Source organism: Hylobates moloch, unplaced genomic scaffold, assembly GCF_009828535.3.
Source record: "Hylobates moloch isolate HMO894 unplaced genomic scaffold, HMol_V3 SCAFFOLD_2, whole genome shotgun sequence".
Classification (NCBI taxonomy): Eukaryota; Metazoa; Chordata; class Mammalia; order Primates; family Hylobatidae; genus Hylobates; species Hylobates moloch.
The window spans coordinates 99,463,229-99,483,738 of record NW_026652277.1 but is presented as its reverse complement, the minus strand read 5'-3'; the positions used below and the strand labels follow the sequence as shown (position 1 = coordinate 99,483,738).

The 20,510-nt window shown below is 40.1% G+C and overlaps 1 protein-coding gene across 2 annotated transcripts in view; it reads right to left on the bottom strand.

The window, feature by feature from the left end:
- EYS (eyes shut homolog) overlaps window positions 1-20,510 on the bottom strand; it is a 2,056,951-nt gene that overhangs the window by 641,794 nt on the left and 1,394,647 nt on the right. The window lies entirely within an intron of this gene.

The window sequence follows — 20,510 nt, the reverse complement described above, 5'->3', positions numbered from 1 at the left end:
AATATTACATTCTATCCTCATAGATTTACCTATTGTGGACATGTTATACATCCTATGTGATTGGCTTCTTTAATTTAGTATAATTTTCTTAACATTTCTCTGTGTTGTAACATGTATCAGTATTTCACCCCTTTTTATTGATGGATAACATTCCATTGCATGGATATATCATATTTTATCTATACATCACTTGATTCACCTTTGGGTTGTTTCCATTTTTTGGCTAGTATGAATACTCCTGCTATGATGTTTCATGTACAGATTTGTGTGTAGACATATTTGCATTTATTTTGAGAATTGTGAGTCATCCAATAAATTTTCTTTATACATTTGTGTGATATATTTGTGTTCATGATTCCTGACTATACTGAAGCATAACTACTTCAGTATAAATCTTGAGGAGGGAGCTAGTAGCTAGGGGCTAATTCTTCACACTGATTTTCGGAAATTAATGCATCAAAACTACCTTTAATTGAAAACATCCTAAATGTCCATCTACAAGATCTTACCCAAATAAAATGCTGTACAACTACATGCTGTGAATTGAAGTAGAAATATGTGCATAATGGACATATGGAGTGTACAGTAAATGCTGTGGTATCCATCGAGATCTCCCTCTAGGAGTAAAGGATTTTCACCCTCCTTTCACTATTGGAAGTGATGCTGGCAAGTTGACTTTACATTTGAACATTCTTTGGGAGTTACTTTAGCCCAAGAATGTGGGATCATCTAAGTTTACTCCTGTTTTCTGGGGGCAGTTTACATTCAACCATGGGTCTAAAAGGGACAATAACAGCCTGAACCCATCACCCTAACTTTTGACAGCTCTTAATGGTCAGTCCAGCTACAAACTTGACATGGGATTGTTCAGAGCCTTTGGGACTCCTCCCTAACTCATTCTAGCAAACCAGCATCAGCCTAATACAAAAATCTGGCAAAGACACGACAAAGAATGAAAACTTCAGGCCAATATCCCTGATGAACATAGAAGCAAGAATTCTTAAGAAAATACTAACAAACTGAATCCAGTAGCACATCAAAAAGTTAATTCACCATGATGAAGTAGGCTTTATTTTGGGGATGCAAAGTTCATTCAACATATGCAAAGTTCATTCAACATATGCAAATCAATAAATGTGACTCACTGCATAAACAGAATTTATGTTTGCATAAAGCAAAAATCGTATAATCATTGTGACAGATGCATAGAAAAGTTTCTCATAAAAGCCAACATGCCTTCATGATAAAAACTAGGCATTGAAGAAATATACCTCGGAATACGAGCCATTTATGACAATTCCATAGCCAACAACATACTGAATGGGCAAAAGCTTTCCCCTTGAGAACTTGAAAAAGACAAGGATGCCCCTCACATCACCCCATTCAATAGTCCTGGAAGTTCCAGCCACAGTAATCAGGCAACAGAAATAAATTAAATGCATCCAAAATAGGAAAATAAGTCAAATGATCTGTCTTCACTGTGATGGGACTGTATATTTAGAAAACCATAAAGACTCTGCCAAAAGGCTACTGGACCTGATACATAATTTTAGCAAGATTTCAGGATACAAAATCAATGTATAAAAATCAGTATATTTCTATATATCAATAACATCCAGGCTGAGAGTCAAATCAAGAATGCAATCTTGTTTACAGTAACCACAAAGAAAATGAAATATCTAGGAATACAGCTAACCAAATAGGTGAAAGACCATACAAAGAGAACTACAAAACACCGCCGAAAGAAATCAGAGATGACACAAATAAATGGAAAAATGTTCCATGCTCATGGGTTGGAGGAATTAATATACTGAAATGGCCATATTACCCAAAGAAACTTAAAGATTTGATGTTATTCCTATCGAACTACCAAAGTCATTCTTCACAGCATTAGAAAAAAACTATTCTAGAAGAACAAACCAGGAATCCCAAGAAGACCCATAGACCTTCTGAAGGAAGTGGACTGCTCCTGCAGGACCCTGGAGATATCTCAAATATGGTGCTGGTATCCACAGCTGAGAGACCACAGATGGTTAATATCACAGGACTCTGTGCAGACAACCCCCTGGAGCCGGGTAGGCTTGCTGTGTAGCTAGATCCAGAAGACAGAGAACAATCATTGCATCTTGGCTCACAGAAAGCCACATTCATAGGAAAAGGGGGAGAGAACTGCATCAAGGGAACACCCTATGGGACAAAAGAATCTGAACAACAGCCTTCCTCTGACAGAGCCTACCCAAATGAAAAGGAACTAGAAAACCAACTCTGGTAATATGACAAAACAAGGCTCTTTAACACCCCCCTAAAAGTCTCACTAGCTCACCAGAAATAGTTCCAACCTAAGAAGAAATCTCTGATTTAACTGAAAAAGAATTCAGGAGGTTAGTTATTAAGCTAATCAGGGAGGCACCAGAGAAAGGCGAAGCCCAGTGCAAGGAAATCCAAAAAACAATACAAGAAGTGAAGAGAGAAATATTCAGGGAAATAGATAGCATAAAGGAAAAACAAACCTTCAGGAAACACTGGACACACTTACAAAAATGCAAAATTCTCTGGAAAGTCTCAGCAATATAATTGAACAAGTAGAATAAAGAAATTCAGAGCTTGAAGACAAGGTCTTTGAACTAAATCTAAAAATGACAAAGAAAAAAAATAAAAGAACATGAAAAGTCCCCAAAAAGTCTGGGATTATATTAAATGACCAAACCTAAGAATAATCGGTATTCCTGAGGAAGAAGAGAAATCTAAAAGTTTGGAAAACATATTTGGGGGAATAATTAAGGAAAACTTCCTTGCCTTGTTAGAGACCTAGACATCCAAATACAAGCAGCACAAGGAACACCTGGGAAATTCATCACAAAAAGCTCATTGCCAACCATGTTGTCATCATGAAGAAGGAATTAATGAAATCAACTATAACCTAATAGTAGTAATAGAAATTTAAAAATCCTCTTAAAGTTTCTGCAAAGTGTGACCCCCTCCCCCCGCTTACACTCAAGTTAAAAGAGAATATTAAAAGCCTGTCTTCTCTCTGTGGTCGGTGGACCTCATCTATACTCTCCAACTCCACATTCCTCAAAGTTTATTACAGGCCCAGTGAGTTCCTGCTTATCTCCCTAGCATGCCTGCAGGGTCATAAGACCAATAAGTTTAGGTCGCAAGACATGTTTCTTTCAAGATGTAAGAAATGTTGTAATGCTGCCTTTGTTTCTTCCTTCTGTAACTTGCTTCCCATCTCACGTAGTTGCTGCCTTAAGATGTTTAAAAGTAGGAAAAGCCTTTTGTTTGGGGCTCAGACTTTCTGGATGAATGTCTGGCTGAGCCAGTTATCACCTTAATTTAATAAACTCTCCTGAACCTTTTTTGGTCTCTCCAATCTTTGATTGTCCTGTACCATTTCTGGGGGCCCAGCCAGGATTGGAGATGGCAGATTTTCTGTCTCCTTTACCTGTGGGCTAGAGCTCCAGGATGCGGGAGACTTGGGGTCCTTGGCGCTGCCAGGAGTTTCAGCCTGGAAGGAGAATGGCCCTCCTGCATTCTGGGGCCTTCCCCCAACAGCACAAATGGAACCAGTAGAAAGGGTTGCAGGATGGTCACGGGAGCAGCGTGTGCAGACATCTGAACCACAGTAAGGTTTGGGCCCTAAGGCAAGACCCATCCCATAAAGACAGAAGGGGAGCCTGATCACATCCCAGGGCATGATGACTAGTCCCACCCGAGGGGGGTGGGAACACTGGGAGAGGCCCGTTGACTTGGACAAAATTCACACCCTAACTGACACCAGATGTGGATGGGGCCCACGAGTCAGAAAGGAAAACCATTTCAGGGACTGGGGAGGTGTGTGAAAGTGTGTGAAAGAGACAGTCTTGGGAGAGACCAACATGGGGAATGATGTGGGGAGGCACATATCTCTTAGTGTGGACTATGCTCCCAGGTGAATGTGGGAAAAGCCAGACCTAGGACACTGTATATGGCCCATAGGACCAGCTCCACAGCTGCAGCTAGCTGTGACAGGAATTAAGGCATGCTCCTGGCTCCTGGCTAAGCAGTGTTTGAACCTCCCATAATAGGACCCAGTCTGGTGGATCCAAGAGTGAAAGTGAGAGTGAAAGCACCTCGCAAGGGAGGAAATGGGAGGAAAAGTATCAAAGCCTACTCCACAGGGGTGCATGCTGAAAAATTTTAAAACATGTTTCAATGGTGATCATTGGGTTATGCTAACTCCACAGAAACTGAGGACCCTTTGTGAGATAGACTGGCCATCTTTTAATGTAGGGTGGCTGGCAGAAGGGACAATAGACAGGGAAATAATTGGCCTTGTGTTCCGGGTAGTCACTGGGGTTGGAGAACAGCCTGGGCACCCAGATCAGTTTCCATATATTGACTCCTGGCTAAGTATAATTCAAAACCACCCTAAGTGGATGCAGGCCTGCTTTGAGACCTACTGTAAGACTCTAATGGCTCAGATAAAACCAGGAACCATAGAAAGAGATTGCAAGGCATCAGTAAAAGAAAAGGATTCACAGGAAAAGCAGAAAAAACCTGTCCTACAGGCCCCACCTGAAGAGTTAGAAAGTCCACCCTCCTATGCACCAATTTATCCATCCCTGGCAAGATTTAAGACAGGAAGCTGCCCCAGCTGCCTCCAGAGGTTCAGACTCAGAAGAAAGCACCCCTCAGGCAACACCATGCAGAGAGGAGCCAGAGCCCTTGCCTGAAAAGCCAAGGGAGGAACTCCAGGGGGATGAGGTCAGCTGCCTTAGATCAGGCCATGCCCGAGCAATGCAGATCTCCCTCCGAGAAACATGGGAACAAATTTATTTTAATGCACAGAATGAAGTCCAAGGGGGAGAATGCCTCTTTGTTTATCAGCCCTTCTCTACTACTGATCTCTTAAATTGGAGACAACATATTCCCTCTTATACAGAGAAACCTCAAGCTCTTACAGATCTAATGCAGTCCATTTCCTAATTCACAATCCTACCTGGACTGATTGCAAACAACTTGTCATTATTTAATACAGAAGAGCACCATAGAGTTATACAAGCCGCCTTCCAGTGGCTGGAGAACAATGCACCTGCAGGCACAGGATATATCAGGCAGTATGCACAACAAGCACTCCTGATAGAGGCTGACCCAGGCTGGGACTCTAACCAGGCTCAAGGGCTACAAAGCTTGCAGTGGTATTGAGAGGCACTCCTAAATGGAATAAAGGCTGGAGGGAAGAAGGCCACCAATATTGGAAAGGTCTCAGAGGTCTGCCAGAAGCCAGATGAAAGTCCCAGTGAATTTTACGAGAGGCTCTGCGAGGCTTACCAGCTTTATACACCATTTGACCCAGAGGCTGTGGGTAATCAGTGTATGGTTAATGTGGCATTTGTAAGCCAGGTACAAGGAGACATAAAGCAAAAGCTTCAGAAGTTAGAAGATTTTGAAGGCACCTAGATAACCCAGGTTATCTAGGTGGCTACTAACATATTTGTAAATTGGGATGAGGAGGCCAAGAGAGAAGCTAGACACAGAGCTAAGGAAAAGGCAGACTTTGCTGGTGGCAACCTTAGTTGGAAAATAAACTGGTTTAGTGAAAGTATGTGGTTGTGGTCACAGTCGTGGTAGAGGACAAGCTAGGCAAAACTAGGTAGCTAAGCCAGGACAAGAGGGCCGACCTAGGCCTGAGAGAGATCAATGTGTGAGATGCAAGCAGATGGGACACCGAAGAATGAATGCCCAGAAAGAGAAAAGGATAAAGGCAACAATCAGGGACAAAATGGCTGGCCAGAACCCCCTACTGCTGGTCAAGGGATTCAGAAGTCAGACATGGATTTAATCGGACTGGCAGGAATCGATTATTATTATGAGGACTGAGACAGACCAGGCTCCATGTCATTAGGCCCTGAGCATCCTATGGTTTCAATGGAGGTAAGAGGCTGGAAAATGGACTTTATGGTTGATACTGGTGTGGAGCACTCGGTAGTAAATCAAGCAATTGGGCTATTGTCTAAAAATTGTGTCAATATAATTGGAGCTACAGGAATAACAGAAAAGAGGCCTTACTTCAAATTTAAAATATGTGTGATTGGAGGACAGGAAGTCCAACATGAATTTTTATATTTGCCAAATTGTCCGGTGCCCTTGTTAGGAAGAGACTTGCTCCAGAAATTGCAAGCACAAATCTCCTTTACACTAGAAGGGGACATGACTCTAAACCTAGGTCAAAGAAAAGCCATCATAATGACCCTTACTGTCCCAACAACAGAGGAATGGAGACTCTATGAGAGATGCAAAATTTGTAAAGATGCATTTTGCCAGTGGGAAAATGAGGCAATGTATAAGGAATTATTTCTCAAGTTGCCAGGGGTCTGGGTGGAAGACAATCCCCCAGGGCTAGCCATAAATCAGGCACCGGTAGTGGTGGAACTGCTGTGGGGCACTTACCCAGTGCAAATCCGTCACTATCCCATTCCAGCAGAAGCCACCCACGGGATTACAAAGCATATAGACCAGTTCCTTAAATTTGGGATAATAGAAAGATGTGCCTCTTCTTGGAACACTCCATTGCTACTGGTGTTAAAGCCCCCCAGAGATTACCAGCCCGTACAGGATTTGTGGGCAGTAAATAAGGTTTGCAGCTACATTACATGCCATTGTGTCCAACCCATATACAATGCTTGGGCGAATTCCCACTGACGGTGCTTGGTTTACGTGCTTATACATAAAGGATGCATTCTTCTGCATCCAACTAGCTCCTGAAAGCATCTTTGCCTTTGAGTGGGGCTCATCACAGTATATTTGGACCAGACTCCACCAAGGATTGAAAAACTCCCTAACCATTTTTGAGGAAGCACTAGCCCAGACCTGAAGGCTTTCATGCCACCAAGTGACTGCTGTGTCCTGTTGCAGTACATAGAAGATTTATTGTTGGCTGCATCGACAAAAGAGTGCTTTCAAGGCACAGAAAGCTTCCTTCGTGTTCTGTGGGAGGCTGGCTATAAGGTGTCTAAGGAAAAGGCACAAATCTGTGGCCAAAGAGCAAGGTATCTTGGCTTTAACATCTCTCAAGGGCAGCGTGAGCTCGGACATGAATGAAAAGAGACTGTGTGTGGCATTCCTCAACCTGGCACTGGACAACAAGTGCTGGAGTTTTTAGGGGCAGCTGGTTTGTCTCACAGTTGGATTCCAAATTACGTACTCGGCAAAACCATTGTATGAGACTACTAAAGGGAGGGGGGAAGAACCCCTCCTACGGGGAAAAGAGCAGGACACGGCCTACAAAGAAATCAAGAAGGCTTTGAGCCAGGTCCCAGCATTGGGACTGCTAGACATGACAAGGCCTTTTTACCTGTATGTCCATGAAAGAAAAGGAATAGCTACAGGATTCTTGGTACAAAAACTAGGGTCATGATATCAGCCTGTGGCATATTTGTCCAAGTGACTAGACTTGGTGGCTATGGGATGGCATTGGCAGCCACTGCCCTGTTAGCGCAAGATGCTAACAAGTTCACATTTGGACAAAGGTTAATAATTTGCGTGCCCCACATGGTCATCACCCTGATGGAGCAGAGGGGGCATCGCTGGCTTTCTAACCCTAGGATGTTAAGGTATCAAGGACTTTTTTGTGAAAACCCCTACATAACCTTAGAGACTGAATAATCTAAATCCAGCCACACTGCTGCCAATACAGTGGGTGGGGCATGGAAAGCCCCCATTGTGTGGCCCAGGGTATCACTGTTGTGTGGAAACAGTTCATGAGGTTTTCTCAAGCTAAAAAGACTTAAAGGACCAGCCCTTAAAATACCGAGATGTTGAATACTTTACTGATGAAAGCAGCTTCACATCTGAAGGTGTCAGACGGGCTGGATATGCAGTGGTAACACTGAATTCAGTAGCCGAAGCCTGTCCTCTGCCGGTCGGAACTTCAGCCCAAAGAGCTGAGCTAATAGCTCTCACTAGAGCATTGCTCTTGGCCAAAGTAAAGTCAGTAAGCATCTATACCGACTCAAGGTATGTTTTTGCCATTTGCGTGATCATGGAGCCATATATAAGGAAAGAGGATTATTAACTACTGAAGGAAAGGAAATCAAAAATGAAAAGGAAATATTGCAGCTCTTAGAAGCCATATGGGCTCCAAAAGAAGTAGCAGTCATCTATTGCAAAGGGCATCAAACAGGAGGGGGTGACGAGGCTAGAGGAAACAAAGGTGACAGAGAAGCCAAAAGAGCTGCAATGACAGAGGTAACTAAGAAGGAAGAGGAAATCCTTACCATGCCCTTACTGGAGCTTCCCCTAACAGAACCCCCTAACTACTCCTCTAATGAAAAGGCATTTGAGCAGGAGAGTGGAAGTTACCAGAAAGGAGGTGGGTGGAAGTTCTCAGATGGGAGGCTCGCCATCCAATAGCCCCCCCAGTTCATAAAACAGTTTCATCAAGGAATGCATATGGGAAAAACTGCATTGGAGACTCTTGTAGGACAGCATTTCTATGTGCTGCACTTAACTGCCATCGCTCAAGCCATTTGTGAGCAATGTTTAACTTGTGCCCAAAACAATCCATGGCAGGGGCCAACACGGCCCCCAGGGATTCAAGAAACTGGAGCTACACCATGTGAAAACCTGCTTGTGGACTTTACTGAGCTGTCTTGAGCCAGAGGCTACTGGTACATGCTAGTGTTTGTCTTCACTTTCTCAGGGTGGGTGGAGGCATTTCCCACCAGGACAGAGAAAGCTCGTGAAGTAACCAAGATCTTACTAAAGGACATTATTCCTAGATTTTGACTGACTCTAACATTAGGATCAGACAATGGCCCAGTGTTTGTGGTAGAGACAGTACAACAGCTAACGTAGATGTTAAAAATCAAATGGAAACTGCATACAGCTTATCACCTACAGAGTTCTGGAAAAGCTGAAAGAATGAACCGGACACTCAAACAGCTGTTAAAGAAGTTTTGTCAGGAAACTCATCTAAGGTGGGATCAGGTGCTGCCCATGGTCCTTCTCCATGTCAGGTGCACCCCTACTAAATTAACCAGGTATTCACCCTATGAGATAGTGTTTGGCTGACCACCCCCAATCATAATTCAGATAAAAGGGGATTTAAAAGAAATTAGGGAATTAACCTTAAGAAGGCAAATGCAAGCCTTAAGTGAGACCATGCAGTAAATACAAGGGTGGGTAAGGAAAAGAATACCTGTTAGTCTCACAGATGCAGTATATCCCTTCTAACCTGGAGACTCTGTCTGGCTCAAATGATGGAACCCAGCCACCTTAGGACCTTTATTGGATGGTCCCCATATTGTGATCTTGTCTACCCCACTGCTGTTAAAGTTGCAGGTGTCACACCTTGGGTTCATCATAGCCAGCTGAAACCAGCAGCGACCACAACTCAGGACCAGTGGACCAGTCAACAAAACCCAGACCACCCAACATGGCTGATCCTGTGGCGAGACCAAGCCACTACCGACAAGGACAACTGCCCTGCTCCGTCCACACTAGAGGCTGGTCGGTCCACACACAGCTGAAGCTTAAGGAAACATCAAGCCCTGCTCTAGTCACACAACTGGAAGCTGACTAGTCTACACATGGCTGAAGCCTAAGGAAATCAATGATAGATAAGTAAATGTGGATTGAATTTACAAGCATAGTTATATTCTTACTTGTACTGATTATTTTACTGTCATGTTATCTTTGCAAATGTTGCCAAGCTTGTTGCCCAGAGGGTGCTCATGCATAGTATAAGTTTAATCATATTACTAATACTGAAGCCATTTATACTTTCACCTATGGTTATAAAAGGGGACTAGGATAACTGTCATCACTGTATAATAGAAGCCTGGTCCAGAAAAGGTGTGACTAAAACTCTGTTATACCACACCTAGTATGAGTATACAAGGACTCATACAGGAACTTGTGTCTATAACCAGACTAGTTACTCAGTCTGTGATCCTGGAAACGGGCAGCCCCAAGAATGTTAGGACCAGAGTTCTTGCCCTGTGACTTCTGGTTTGAAGTCCAAATTGGAGAACCCCTAATGCCATCATATACAAACCACACAGAAACTGGGGTCGGCAAACTTGTAAACAAAATTGAAGTATTCCCTTACTCACATAAAGGGCCTATCTCCATATATTTTGATTGCTGCCAAGCTGCACATCCCAGTAAACTAAATAATATTGGGACCATCTGTAAAACTCTAGGACAAGAAAGAGTCATCAGCAGAGCCACCAAGGCCATAATAGAAGAGTCCAAAAAAGAATGCCCTGATTGTGATAATCAGTGGGCCATGATGTATTTAATCAGCAACTATACACAGGAAGGGTTGCTCTGTTTGCCAGCCAAGAAGTGAAGATAGGGTGCACAGCTGGAACATGCAACCCACTCAGTCTGACAATACTAAAGCCAAATATGCCTTTCTGGACTAAAATGGATAAAGGGCTACTAACCTTTGATCAGGGAGGAGCTCTCCGAGGACTTGGTATTCCTCTGATCATCACGAAGAAAACCCAAAGGACCCAAGTTTAAGTTAGCCCGATGCAACAGTTTAGGTTTTATAAATCTTTCAATGAACACTTTAATCCTGAAGTATCAAAAATTCAAATTCCTCGTATGTCAGTTGAAAATGTGTTTACCCAGCTAGCCAAAAGTATTGCTAACAATTTAGGAGTTACTTCATGTTATGTATGTGGAGGTACTAATCTGGGAGGTCAATGGCCCCGGGAAACCAAAGAATTGATGACACAAGACGATTTTACCTTGCCCGAATTTGCTGCAAACTTCAGTGCAAATCCAAGTGCTTAGCTATTAAGGAACCCCATCATTGGAAAATACCGTATCACCTGTTGGGGCAAGGCCTTTCAGAACCAGGTAGGGGAAACAACTTGCCTAGGTCAACAATATTTTGAAGAATCCAAGAACATAACACAATGGAGAAGCTTTATAGACAATTCCTCTGTGTCAGACTGTAATCCCTTCTTGCTGTTCCCAACATTAAATCAATCATAGTACCAATTAGATGCCCCAACTGTTTGGAGAGCACCTGCAGGGTTATATTGGATCTGTGGAACAAAGACTTATCAATTACTACCTGATAAATAGACAGGGGCGTGTGTATTAGGAACAATAAGGCCATCCTTTTTCCTACTCCCACTGCAGCAAGGGGAAGATCTAAGCTATCCGGGCTATGATGAAGGTGGAAAAAGAATCAGAAGAAATGTGTTTACAAAAACAAGTACTGTGGAAAAAATAAATACTAACATTAAAAAGGACATTGAAATAGGGAGCTGGAAAGATAATGAATGGCCCCCTGAAATAATTATCAAATACTACGGACTGGCCAGCTGGGCACAAGATGGGTCATGAGGATGCTGTACTCCTATTCATATGTTAAATCACATCATAATGTTGCAAGCAGTTCTGGAGAGTATAGTCAATGAAACAGCCTGAGCCTTAGACTTGCTAGCCATACAGGCAACCCAGAGTAGAGATGTTATTTATCAGAACGGGTTAGCACTGGATTATCTTTTAGCTTCAGAAGGAAGAGTTTGTGGAAAACTTAATTCAGTGAATTGCTGCGTACAAATTGATGACAATGGAGAAGCTGTCATGGAAATCACTGCCAGGAAGCAGAAGTTAGCTCATGTTCCGGTCCAGATGTGGTCTGGCTGGAACCTGAGTTCACTCTTTGGAGGATGGTTTTCATGGTTTGGAGGCTTTAAAACTTTAATAATAGGCTTTGTGGCTATAATAGGTGGATGCCTAATGGTTCCCTGTCTCCCGCCACTTCTCATCAGAAGCATCTAATCCACCATAGAAGCAATAGTAGACAGACATATCACCACCCGAATAATGGTTCTGCAAAAGTACCAACTGGTATCCCAAGATGAGTATGTACCCACTCAAGAAGAAATAGCTAACTGTAGTGCTCTTTACTAATCTACATTTGTGTCGAGCACAAAGGGGGCAATAAAGAAGGAATTAACGAAATCAACTATAACCTACTAGTAGTAGTAACAGAAATTTAAAAATCCTCATAAAGTTGCTGCAAAGTGTGACCCCTCCCTGCCACTTACACTCAAGTTAAAAGAGAATATTAACAGCCTATCTTCTCTCTGTGGTCAGTGGACCTTATCTATACTCCTCAACTCCACATTCCTCAAAGTTTATTACAGGCCCAGCGAGTTCCTGCTTACCTCCCTAGCGTGCCGGCAGGGTCACAAGACTGAAAATTTTGGTTGCAAGACATATTTCTCTCAAGATTAAAGAAATGTTGTAATGCTGCCTTTGTTTCTTGCTTCTGTAACTTGCTTCCCACCTCACATAGTTCCCACCTTAAGATGTTTAAAAGTAGGAAAAGCCCTTTGTTCGGGGCTCAGACTTTCTGGATGTATGTCCGGCTGAGCCAGTTATCACTTTAACTTAATAAATTCTCCTGAACCTTTTTCAGTCTCTCCAATCTTTGATTGTCCTGCAACAAGCAGGTTATCTAAAGTTAAGACAAAGGAAAGAATCTTAAGAGCTGTGAGACAAAAGCACCAGGTGACCTATAAAGGAAAAACCTATCAGATTAACAGCAGATTTCTCAGCAGAAACTCTACAACCTAGAATGGATTGGGGCCCTATCTTCAGTTTCCTCAAACAAAATGATTATCAGCCAATAATTTTTGTATCCAGCAAAACTAAGTATCATATTTGAAGGAACAATACAGTATTTTTCAGACAAACAAATGTGGAGAGAATTCACCACTACCAAGCCACCACTACAAGAACTGCTAAAAGGAGCTCTATGTCTTGAAACAAATCCTGGAAACACATCAAAATAGAACCTCTTTAAAGCATACATCACACAGGACGTATAAAATGAGAATACGAGTTAAACAGAAAAAAGAAAAGGTACACTGGCAACAAATAGCAGGATGAATGCAAAGGTACCTCACATCTCAATACTAACATTGAATGTAAATGGCCTAAATGCTCCACTTAAAAGATGCAGAACTGCAGAAGGGATAGAAGTCACCAACCAACTACCTGCTGCCTTCAGGAGACTCACCTAACACATAAGGACTCACATAAACTTAAAGGGGTAGGAAAAGGAATTTCATGCAAATAGATGCCAAAAGCCAGCAGAGTAGCTATTCTTATAATGGAGAAAACAAACTTTAAAGCAACAGCAGTTAAAAGAGACAAAGAGGGACATTATATAAAGGGCCTTGTCCAACAGGAAAATATCACAATCCTTAACATGTATGCACCTAACACTGGAGCTCCCAAATTTATAAAACAATTACTACTAGGTCTAAGAAAAGAGATAGACAGCAACACAATAATTGTGGGGGACTTAAATACTCCACTGACAGCCCTAGACAGGTCATCAAGACAGAAATTCAACAAAGAAACAATGGATTTAAATTATAGCTTAGAACAAATGGACTTAATAGATATATAAGAACATTTTATTCAACAACCACAGAATACACATTCTATTCAACAGCGCATGGAACTTTCTCCAAGGTAGACCATACGATAGGTCATAAAATGAGCCTCAACAAATTTAAGAAAATTGAAATTATATCAAGTGCTCTCTCAGATCACAGTGGAATAAAACTGGAAATGAACTCTGAAAGGAACTTTTGAAACTATGCAAATACATGGAAATTAAATAACCTGCTTCTGAATGAACACTGGGTCAAAAATGAAGACAAGATGGAAATTTAAAAATTCTTCAAACTGAACGACAATGATGACACAATCTACCAAAACCTCTGTGATACAGCAAAGGCAGTGCTAAGAGGAAAGTTCATAGCCCTAAACACCTACATCAAAAAGGCTGAAAGAGTACAAACTGACATTCTAAGATCACACCTCAAGGAACTAGAGAAACAAGAACAAACCAAATCCAAAGCCAGCAGAAGAAAGGATATAACAAAGATCAGGGCAGAACTAAATGAAATTAAAACAACAACAACTAAAATACAAAAGATAAATGAAACGAAAAGCTGGTTCTTTGAAAAGATAAATACAATTAATAGACCATTAGCAAGATTAACCAAGAAAAGTAGAGAGAAACTTCCAATAACCTCATTAAGAAAATAAATGGAAGATATTACAACAGACACCACTGAAATACAAAAGATCATTCAAGGCTACTATAAACACCTTTATGCATATAAACTAGAAAACCTAGAAGAGATGGATAAATTCCTGGAAAAATACAACACTCCTAGCTTAAATCAGGAAGAACTACATACCCTGAACAGACCAATAACAAACAGTGAGATTGAGGTGGTAATTAAAAAATTATCAACAAAAAAATTCCAGGACAAGATGGATTCAGAGCAGAATCCTACCAGACATTCAAAGAAACATTGGTAACAATCCTTTTAACACTATTCCACAAGATAGAGAAAGAGGGAACCCTCCCTAATTCATTCCACGAAGCCAGCATCATCTTAATCCCCAAACCAGGAAAGGACATAACCAGAAAAGAAAACTACAGACCAATATCCCTGATGAATACAGATACTAAAATCCTTAATAAAATACTCGCTAACTGAATCCAACATCATATCAAAAAGATAATCCACCATGATCAAGTGGGTTTCATACCAGGGATGCAGGGGTGGTTTAACATACACAAGTCAATAAATGTGATACACCATATACATGGAATTAAAAAGAAACATCACATGATCATCTCAATAGATGCAGAAAAAGCATTTGGCAAAATTCTATATTGCTTTATGATTAAAACTCTCAGCAAAATCAGCATACAAGGGACATACCTTAGTGTAATAAAAGCCATTTATGACAAACCCACAGTCAACATAATACTGGATGGGGAAAAGTTGAAAACATTCTCTCTGAGAACTGGAACAAGACAAGGATACCCACTCTCACCTCTCCTCTTCAACACAGTACTGAAAGTTTTAGGCAGAGCAATCAGACAAGAGAAAAATAAAAGGCATCCAAATAGGTAAAGAGGAAGTCAAACTGTCACTGTTTGCTGATGATATGATTGTTTACCTCAAAAACCCTAAAGACTCCTCCAGAAAGCTCCTAGACTAGAACTGATAAAGAATTCAGCAAAGTTTCTGGATACAAGATTAGTTTACACGAATCAGTAGCTCTGTTATACACCAACAGTGACCAAGCAAAGAATCAAATCAAGAACTCTACCCCTTTTATGGTAGCTGCAAAAAAAAAAAAAAAAAAAACCTTAGGAATATACCTAACCAAGGAAGTGAAAAACCTCTACAAGGAAAATTACAAAACACTACTGAAAGAAATCATAGACAACATAAACAAATGGAAATGCATCCCATGCTCATGGATGGGTAGAGTAGAATCAATATTGTGAAAATGACCATACTTCTAAAGGCAATCTACAAATTCAATGCAATCCCCATCAAAATACCACCATCATTCTTCATATAATTTGAAAAAACAATTCTAAAATTCACATGGAACCAAAAAAGAGCCCACATAGCCAAAGGAAGACTGAGGAAAAATAACAAATCTGGAGACATCACACTACCTGATTTCAAACTATACTACAAGGCCATACTCACCAAAACAGCATGGTACTAGTATAAACATAGGCGCATAGACCAATGGAACAGAAGAGAGAACCCAGAAATAAACTCAAATACTTACAGCCAACTGATCTTCAACAAAGCAAACAAAAACATAAAGCGGGGAAAGGACACCCTTTTTAACAAATGGTGCTGGGATAATTGGCTAGCCACATACAGGAGAATGAAACTGGATCCTCATCTCCCACATTATATAAAAATCAACTCAAGATGGATTAAGGACTTAAATCTAAGACCTTAAACTATAAAAATTCTAGAAGATAACATTGGAAAAACCCTTCTAGACATTGGCTTAGGCAAGAATTTAATGACCAAGTACCTAAAAGCAAATGCAATAAAAATAAAGATAAATAGTTGGGACTTAATTAAACTAAAGAGCTCTTGCAAAAGGAACAGTCAGCAGAGTAAACAGACAACCCACAGAGTAGGAGAAAATCTTTACAATGTATATATCTGACAAAGGACTAATGTCCAGAATCTACAATGAACTCAAACATATCAGTAAGGAAAGAAAAAAGCAATCTCATCAAAAGTGGGTTAAGGACATAAATAGACAATTCTCAAAAGAAGATATATAAATGGCCAGCAAACATGAAAAAATACTCAACATCACTAATGATCAGGGTAACGCAAATTAAAACCACAATGTGATATCACTTTACTCCTGCAAGTATGGTCATAATAAAAAAATTCAAAAAACAGTAGATGTTGGAGTGATGTGATGATCAGGGAACACTTCTACACACTGCTGGTGGGAATGTAAACTAGTACAGCCACTATGGAAAACAGTGTGGAGATTCTTTAAAGAACTAAAAGTAGACTACCATTTGATCCAGGAATCCCACTACTGGGTATCTGCCCAGAGGAAAAGAAGTCATTATACAAAAGAGATACTTGCACACACATGTTTATTGCAGCACAATTGGATGGAATACTACTCAGCCATAAAAAGGAATGAATTATGGCATTTGCAGCAACCTGGATGAGATTGGAGACTATCATTTTAAGTGAAGTAACTCAGGAATGGAAAACCAAACATCATATGTTCTCACTGATAAGTGGGAACTAAACTGTGAGGACACAAAGGCATAAGAATGATACAGTGGACTTTGGGGACTTGGGGAGAAGGGAAGGGGAAGGAGGGGGGCCAGGAATACAAGACTACAAGTTGGGTTCAGTGTATACTGCTCGGGTTGTGGGTCCACCAAAATCTCACAAATCACCACTAAAGAACTTACTTACCTCATCAAATATCACTTGTACCCCAATAATCTATGAAAAAATGGTTAAATGAGCATACAAATAAAAACGTATGCACATTTAACAATTTAGATAGGTTTTGCCTATTTTTCAGCCTTGTAGTAGTATATGAAAGAGCCCTATCCTCTGAAAGTTTAGAAGTAAAAAAGTGTGTGTAAAAAAAAAAAAGAAGGAAAAAGAGTATTCTAAAATTCATATAGAACCAAAAAAGAGGCCAAATAGCCAAATCAATTCTAAGCAAAAAAATGAAGACAGAGGCATCACACTACCTGACTTCAAACTGTATTATGAGGCTATAGTAAACAAAACAGCATGACACTAGTGCAAAAACAGGCACAAAGACCAATGGAAAAGAATAGAAAACTCATGAATAAAGCTTCACACCTACAACCATCTGATTTTTAACAAGGCCAACAAAAATGAGCAATGGAGAAAGATCTCCATATTCAATAAATGGTGCTGGGATAACTGGCTAGCCATGTGCAGAAGAATGAAACTGGACCCTTACCTTTCACTGTACACAAGAATTAGTCGAAATGGATTAAAGATTTAAATATAAGACCTGAAACTACAAAAATCCTAGAAGAAAACTGTAAACATCGTTCTGGACATCAACCTTGGCAAGGAATTTATGGCCAAGTCCCCAAAAGCAATTGCAACAAAACCAAAAACTGACAAGTGAGGCTTAATTATACTAAAGAGCTTCTGCATGACAAACGAAATGATCAACAAAGTAAACAGACGGCCTACAGAATGGGAGAAAATATTTACAAACTATGCATCTGACAATGGTCTAATATCCAGAATCTGTAAGTAACCTAAAGAAATCAACAAGCAATAATCAAATAACACCATTAAAATGTGGGCAAAAGACATGAACAGACACTTCTCAAAACAAGACATAAATGGCCAGCAAACATCTGAAAACAAATGCTCATTATCACTAATCATCAGAGAAACGCAAATCCAACCACAATGAGATACCATCTCACACCATTCAGAATGCCAATTATAAAAAAATTGAAAACAACACATGCTGGCAAGGTTGCAGAGAAAAGGGAATGCTTATACATTGTTGGTAGGGATGGTTCAACCACCCCACCCCAAAGCAGTTTGGAGATTTCTCAGAGAACTTAGAGCTACCATTCAACCCAGCAATCCCTTACTGGCCATATATCCAAAGGAATATAGTCATTATACCGAAAAGACACATTGAATCGTATGTTCATTGTGATGCCAGTCACAATAGCAAAGATATTAAATCAATATGAGTGCCCATTAATGGTGGATTGGATAAAGAAAATGCTGTACATATAGACCACGGAATATTACACAGCCATAAAAAAGAATGAAATCATGTCCTTTGCAGCAGCATGGATATGGCTAGAGGCCATAAGCCTAAATGAATTAATGATAGAACACAAAGCCAAATACTCACATTTGCACCTATAAGTGGGAGTTAAGCATTGAGCACCCATGGACATAAATATGAGAACAGACACTGTGGACTACTAGAGGGAGGAGGATGAGAGGAGTACATGGGTGGAAAAACTACCTATTGGGTACTATGTTCACTACCTGGCTCCCCGATACCCATGTAACAATCCTAATTCTCACATTTACCCCCTATTTATTGTATCTAAAATAAAAGCTGAAATTTTTTAAAAAATGACTGCATGTCATCCCAGCTACTCCCTCTACCCAATCTTGCTTCCTTCTTTTCCCTTCTCTTTCATAGATGGTGTTTCCAAAGCACTCTGTAACCACTTGCCTGTTAATCTCTATGTCAGTGTCTCCTTTCCATAGAACTCAATCTGCAACAGAATGATCACCACGATACACTCATAACTAAGAAAAGCAAAATGAATAAAAGTATACAGAATGTGCTATTATTTAATAACAGAGGAATATGCGTGCTTGAATGTATTGTTGATATTTAACAACAAATGAGTAAACCATAAAATATGGTTACTTAGGAGGAGGGAAATGGGTGGAGGTCACAATAGAAACTAGATTTCTTAAAACAGATATTTAGATATGTAATTGCATTTAAAACCATGTAAAAATATTGTATATAGTATAATTATAGCATAGTTATAGAACGAAATAAGATTAAAAATGTAAAAATCAGAAGTAAAATAAACGATCCTGCATCATTCATTGGTGGCACAAAAACACATAAAATGTCTATTCCAATGATTTAAAAATATAGTAATTTGGGCGCACATCTCTAGTGAGTTCTTAAAGACAGAAAGAACCACCCAAATTATTAAACCATTTTCAGTCAATAGATGTGGGTAGTAATGATGCAGTTACTCTAGTGGAGACTTCCATTGATTGTGAGAAACATGAAATACGTAATTATAATATTGTCATTGGCATGTTTGGAAGGAAATTAATGAAAAAACCTACACTTCTCAATTTTGATTATATGTATCACTATAAGCTCTTGATGTATTTTATCATAAAACCAACAAAAACTTTTCTAGCTTTGACTACTAAAAAAGCTTAAAATAATGACAATACAGTAGCAAGAAGCAGATCTAGATTCCATTGATAGTCTCTAAAAACTATTTCACATCACATTCTTGGAGAAATATCTAATCCTTCATGTAGGGAAAAAAAAGAATCTGGAAACTCTACACTATGAAGGCACTAGTTTCTTCAAAAACTTTTTGCTCAAATAATAAAACAGAGGAAGAGCCTATAGATCAAATGATATTTGAGAAGTATATTAATTAATTACAATATATCTGCCTTATTTGGTTCAATTTATTTGGTTTGATTTAAACAAACTCTTTTAAAAACAAGGTTATGACAGCCAAAATTGTGAAACTAACTAGATATATGATATTAAGAAATTATTATTAATTCTTACATAGGCTAATGCAATTGAGGTTATACATTTTGAGGACTTCTTAGATTATAGAAATGTATATAGAATATTTACAGATAAAATGTTCTGATCTTTGAGGTACGTTTCCAAAAATCTAAAGATGGAGGGTGTAGTATACATATGATGTATTAGATGAAATAAATTTGGCTGCATTTTTATATTTGTTGAAGTTGGCAGATGGCTGTAGTGGGTTTGTCATACTACTCTATCTACTTATGCATATGTTTGAAGATAAGCAAAAAAAATCAAGAAAAAAAAACTCTTACTATAGGCACTCCAACATGATTTCCACTGATGTTTACTTTGCTTCTTTCTTGGCATCATGACATCCCAAGCAGTTCTCCAGCTCCAGCACATTGGTTTAAAATGCCCTAGTTTTTCAAAATCTCCATTTCATCTTTTCCTTATCTACCCCTTTCCTAATAACCTGGAAACTCACTCAACTGTGCCGTGCTATCTTCTTTATAGCACTTTTCCTTTGCTCTCACCTTGCACACTTTCAGCCTCAACTCAAAAAAATTCACCTTGGCCGGGCGCGGTGGCTCACGCTTGTAATCCCAACACTTTGGGAGGCTGAGGCGGGCGGATCACGAGGTCAGGAGATCGAGACCGTGGTGAAACCCCGTCTCTACTAAAAATACAAAAAAAATTAGGCGGGCGTGGTGGCGGGCACCTGTAGTCCCAGCTACTCGGAGAGGCTGAGGCAGGAGAATGGCGTGAACCCGGGAGGCGGAGCTTGCAGTGAGCCGAGATCGCGCCACTGCACTCCAGCC